This window comes from Orbicella faveolata, unplaced genomic scaffold (genome assembly GCF_042242905.1).
Source record: "Orbicella faveolata isolate gen_17 unplaced genomic scaffold, um_ofav_v1 contig_12, whole genome shotgun sequence".
Taxonomy (NCBI): domain Eukaryota; kingdom Metazoa; phylum Cnidaria; class Anthozoa; order Scleractinia; family Merulinidae; genus Orbicella; species Orbicella faveolata.
Window position 1 is genome coordinate 7156501 of NW_028301539.1, and position 6000 is coordinate 7162500.

The 6000-nt window shown below is 37.4% G+C and overlaps 1 long non-coding RNA gene across 1 annotated transcript; it reads left to right on the forward strand.

Annotated features, from left to right (window-relative positions):
• The first annotated feature begins 2317 nt into the window (after window positions 1–2317).
• On the forward strand, window positions 2318–4169 carry LOC149116354 (uncharacterized). The gene is made up of 2 exons (XR_016205386.1): window positions 2318–2563; window positions 3428–4169. It is a non-coding gene; the product is annotated as an uncharacterized LOC149116354 (long non-coding RNA).
• The last annotated feature ends 1831 nt before the right edge of the window (window positions 4170–6000 follow it).

The window sequence follows — 6000 nt, forward strand, 5'->3', positions numbered from 1 at the left end:
TTCGGGCAAGAAAGTCACCGTCGCCCCAAGTCCGAAGGTGCCCGTACGCCTATGGCTATGCCGTTGCCATGGCAACACGAGTAAAAATAAACAGGCCTTTAAAATCGGGTTTGTTTATTTGTGGAAAATCTAGTCATTAGATTTTCTTTATAATTTGCATGCAACAAGCTTGTAACGATCCTCACAAGTTAACACCATTTTGCTAATGATTTAACAGAGAGATCTTTAATTATCCCTTGTTGAAGGTTTACTGGAATATCTAGAGTTTCCTTTGTTAAAGTTCAATTATTTTCAATACGCCAGTTACTTATTTCCTAAAGTATTTTCGTGCCAAATTTCGTGAAATTCTAACGAATGGTTCTCGAGAAATAGGCGTATTTCCAGAGTGCAAATTTTCATTCAATCGCAATTTTTTTACTACGCATACGCTGCATTTAACTGGGTTCTTTCGGTAACAAAGAAAAAGCTGAGAATTGCTGAGTTCCTTGCATCTATACCTTTTCTAACATATATTTGTGATAAAAGACCAAAGCCACCAATACACTGCGTTCAATTATAGAGAAAAATAGCACAGATACTGCGGGTGTTGAGTAAATAAAATGATCGCTCTATTGACGGCATGTTTGTTTTTTGCAATCCTTGTGCGCGCGCTGAATTGCATCAGCAAATGCGCGCGCGAAAACTGTGTGCGGCCACCTTAAATTTATAGGTTATCCTAGCGATAGCGGCAGTTGGCTCGCGATTTGTCAACCTTATATCTTTTTTTTGGAAATCTCATTTATTGGTCAGTTTCACTTAAAGATAACTTAAGGCTCGATCCTAATTTGTGTCCATACACTCACCTCAGAAATGTTCTCATCATTTTCAATCAAATTGGCGCTATAGACTCATATTTACTTATAACTTCTATCAAAAATAGGTATGCCTTTGCATACATTTGTCCAGTACTAGCTGGTTGTTTCTATGCATCTGGAATTGTTGCAGTAATCAACAACGTCATTTTTAGGGCCACTGGTGAGAGATTGTTTTGTTTTCAAAGGCCTTAGTGTTATGTTTGAGATGAATTGATTCTCATTGTGGGGATGTCACACATGTATGTGTGACATATTCACGCATTGCAATTGTCAGAGAGTACATAAGCAACGAACATTAACTACAGACTAGGAATGTGGAACACAACACTTTTAATATATAGATTTAGCCTGGCCTAAAAGCGGAGCTCCTCAGTTATTTAATTGGATGTTGTTAATAGTTAAAATCATTATACATTGTAGTCACCATCTGTCTTCTCATTGGCTAAAAAAAAAACTACAGTTAATTCTGGGAAACAGCGCAACCTACAGATTATTCACTAATCTGCTGGCAGATTAGTGAATAATCTGTAGGTTGCGCGCGCCATCCATGATTTTCAAGAGTAACGTCAAGTTCACGGACAGCGAAGTAAGAACATGGCTTGTCGAAAATAAACTGTGTTCGGTGCGATAATGCGTTTGTCGTTATTTTCTTTAAATCAATGTATAAGAAAACAATTATTAGATTCGGTGATATCCGAAATAATGAAGGGCTCGGTTAGTGTCATCAGCTTTACTTACCTCCACCTTGATTATTCCGGATATCACAAAAACCTCAGCCAATAAATTGTTTATAATCCAACTTGCATGGCATCCGCGTTGGATTACATTGTAATGCAAATAAAAAAAGCTAAACATTAAACTTAGAGGGCTATTGGGCTGAACTGTATGCACCAAATAAATCAACGTCTGAGAAGAACAGAGAAAGGGTTTTTCTGTATTGAACACATTCCTCGTGTGTGCGGCCCCACGCATGCTATACCGAAAACCGTGGGAAAGAACGCAAAACAAGTAAGCGTGCGAGCGTGACTGTGAGCGTGACGTGCGAGCGACGAATGGCAATGCCGCGAGCCGCTAGCAGCCGTCTTCCGATGTCCGCGCTACTAGCGGCTCGCGGCATCGTTGCTCGCACGTCACGCTCACAGTCATGAGTCACGCTCGCGCGCTTACTTGTTTTGCGTTCTTCCCCATGGATTTTCGAGGACGAGAGAGACTGCTCGCAGTCTGGGTGATGTGATAATGAAAACGAAAATTGAGCCTTAATTCATGGGCAGATTTCAGGGGAACTTAAGAGGCCACCCCTTCCCCCTCCCCCCGCGAGTTTTTTCTATCTAGATCTCTTCGAACGTTCGTTGCACAAATCGTCCCATGTTGGGTCGCCGTTCACGTAGCCCTGCGCCTGCACTCAGCGGAGTTTCCCCTTTCGAGAGAGGCCGAGGAACACTGGGAACAAGACATTAATTCGCCGCTCGTGGCAAGCATATAACCCTGCAAAACACGTCGGATTTAACCATTTTGATCAGAGTTTTTAGGTTTCAAGTGATTTTTCCTTTTTATTAGGTATCGGAAAAATTAACGCTCAGTTATAAACATGTCAGATCATAAGCAACGTGTTCACGAAAGGTCTAACAAGATCCGCAACAGAAAAATTCGAAGTTGAACGCCATGAAATTTTGACACAAGAATAGGTACTTTCTTGAAAAGATTAAGAGGTAAGCCATCTGATATTTTTCATTGTTGATAGTGGTAGGCTTTAGGGTTGATTACAATGTTACAGTGTAAGGAAGCTTATTTTACACTAGATTTTTGATTCGGTCAGTGTAAAACGCAGACTGCGGACTGCAAACTACAGACTAAAATGTAGACTGACCATTGAGTCCTAAGCGAAAACAGGCTAACTGGAGGCTAACCTAAGTGATATCCAGGCCAACTGGAGTGATATTCAGTCTAACCGGAGCGCGACTCAGCTGACCGGAGTACAGTCTTTCACTGCAATTAGCCTGAATAATCATGTTTAAGACCAGCGCCTGATACTATTATTATAAAACGATATGTACTTATGAAGTCTGTAGTCTGCAGTCTGCATTTTACTCTCAGTCTGCATTTTACCCCGGTTTGCAGTCCACAGTCTGCGTTTTCAATTTGATTGCCAGCAAAGTGGAAGTGAAATCGGAACATCTTTGTACATTACTAAATTGCATAGGCCATCGAGGAATATGCGACCGTACAGGGCCTTTCATAAAATAACCACAGAATCATTTAAATATGTAGAACAGCTAAACTGTTGGAATTTTGTAAGCAGTATCATCAGTACAGAGTAAATGATGCAGTGCATAAATTAGTATCTTTAGAACATAAAGGAAAAAGAGTCTACTCCCATATACAATGTACTTAAATGTTGGGTGTTAAAGTTCAAAATATCATAGGTAATCAAATTTCTGTAGGTCCCAGGTTAGAATCTAGTTTTAGTTTATAACAAATTAGGTGGCTATTATGTTAGTTACAGTAATTTAATGGAATAATTTTGAATAATTAATTTGGTTATTTATTTATGTCCATTTATATTCTGTTTGCAGAATGCTAAAATGGATACAATTTATTGGTTCTATTTGACAAACAAATCGTACAAGAGGCATGCAGGTTGTGGCTTCACTAGATAGTACAACGGTAACCAGAGTTGTGGGAATATCGTTCCAGATTTGTACTATCCTTGTCAGCAAAAGCTTATACTAAGTATGTGTTGCTTGACTAAAACAATAATAAGGCTTAATCATTCTGTAATCATTGCAGGCTATGTTAAATTAATTTTCTAGACTTCTTCGTTTTTGGACTATTTGTATTTTGGCCAATGTACTATAATGTGTTGTCCCTAAAAAGGCCAACCACTGTTATAAGATTGTACAATTGAAGTGCATGGTACCTTTGCAGTTATTGGAGAACAAACTGAGTTGCTAGTTTAACCAAAGATGATACCAAGGTTAGCGAAACCACCAAAATTTTAAATTTTTATTCATCCCTATTTATAGCTGTGTCAAATTAACCATCACTTCACTTGAGTAACTGTAAGCGTCGGGGGATTCTTGTTTTTCAAAATCCCAAACTAAATACTGGATGTGGTTCTTGATACAAAAGGATAGCAATTATTTGGATTTTCAGTAATATATAAAGACAGAGTGTTTATCCTGGGACAAAGCGAAAAGCAAAACTATACATGAATTTATAGTTCCATGACCTATGCAATACATCCTTGTTCTGTGGTTTATGTGGTTTGAGATCTCACTTGTGATTGGTTATTACACAATAAACATTCCAGGCATATTTTAGGTGTTCACGGTTTTGTGAGTTTGACTGTAATAAGTAGTTCTTTAAAAAATAGTGTTTCCTGCGTTTTAAGAATACATTATTGGGAAACTTTGCTTGAACCCCTAACAAGTAAGCTGTTAGTGGTATTTCTGTCTTTTGTAGTTTTGACTTGTAGGAGTCACAACCAGAAAGTACAACATAAAAGATTTTCAATTGTTTACTCACATCACTCCTCTCCTATTGGCAAGCAAGCTTAAAATGCATAGGGCTGTTTGTACTTCAAGCATCAATTTTCAGGGTAGTTAATTTTTCAGACATTCTAAGGTGTCACCCATTATATTTAGGACATTCATACGAACCTGTAGATTTGATCATTGACAAAAGAGCATGCATTTTCAATGTAATGGAAATTTTGATCATGTAACAAAACTGTCTCCTGTGCTTGGTGACATTCTTATTGCCTCCTTAAGCAGAAAGACAGCATTATAATTAATCATTATATCCTTTGTTTACTCAGTTCCTAAATCTCTACCATATCTCCCCGAAAAATATCAAAAGTTAATAGATAGGTGTACCCTTGTGTAAAGTTGGAGATTTTTGTATCTAACTTGAAGATACAATTAGTGCTCTTCACTTCTGCTGGAACGGTTTGCACCATCTCGCAAAGTATAACTAAGTATAAGCAGGGTGTGGAGAAATGAAAACCAATTTTTTGGCCTATCCTCTTAGTAAGCTGTAACTATGATGTACATGTACTTGCCTAAAAGTCATTCTCGCTAGCCCCAAAAGATTTAATCTCTCACAGTACTTCTGTAGTTTGAATTTCCTCAAAGAATTTCCCAAGGAACTGCTAGGCTTTGTGCTATCAGACATGACTTTCTTTGCAAGCTAATAAGTTCAGAAGCTAAAAGCTATTTTCTTGAGTCAAACAACTCCTTCATGTACATGTAGAAGGAGTTGAACTTGCTGTTTTCCCTTGGCTTATAAGCCTTACAGGTAATACAGGTACTTAAATAATTAAGCTATTTAGTGAACTTCTAGGTTCTAATTTGTTTGAAATAAAATCAATATTGAGATGTTCATGCTAAAAAAACCATTCAATCTAGGACTCAAATCTTACCCAATCTGACCTCAAGGATAGTCTTCATTTGCACGTGACATGATCATTTTCTAATATCCAAAACTAAAGAGTCACCCGTTAAAGTTTTTATCCTCATCAGGCATAAGAGGGGTGTAAATTTATATCTGTTAACAACTTTTCACCTTAATAGCTTACTTTGTCTGGAAACAAGCACATTTTGAATTTCAGTGTTATGGTGGTGTGTAAAATGAAGTTACGAAAGCATTTGTCAAAAAATATTTACTTATCTCGTGGCTTTTAGCCTTTTTAGAAGTTAAAGTATTAGGAAAAGTGCTTAATATTTAGATGTTTGCTTGTTCAGTTCAGTTAATCAGCCACCTAGATATCCAAAGTAACTTCCAGATGTTTACAACATTTGCCTGCTGCAATTTTGGTGTACAATGGAGGTACACCAACATGGCAGTTTCATACTGGGCTCTGTAAATTTGGGCAAAATATTTCAACAAATATCTGAAACTTGGGAAGATGCACAGCCTGTAGAGCTAAAACTTGGAAAGGTGTCTTCTTTATTTATCTCCTATAACATCACAATGTCTTGAATTTATCCACTGAATGGTCAATTCGAATTAATTTTTGTGTGACAGTGCAAACCAAGAATAACAGCTCTGGAACTCTGTCTACCTTTTTCCTAATTTAATTAATTAAAAGTCATTTGCTTTTATGCTTATTTAAAGTTTTCATCAGCAATGTATATGCTTTCATGAA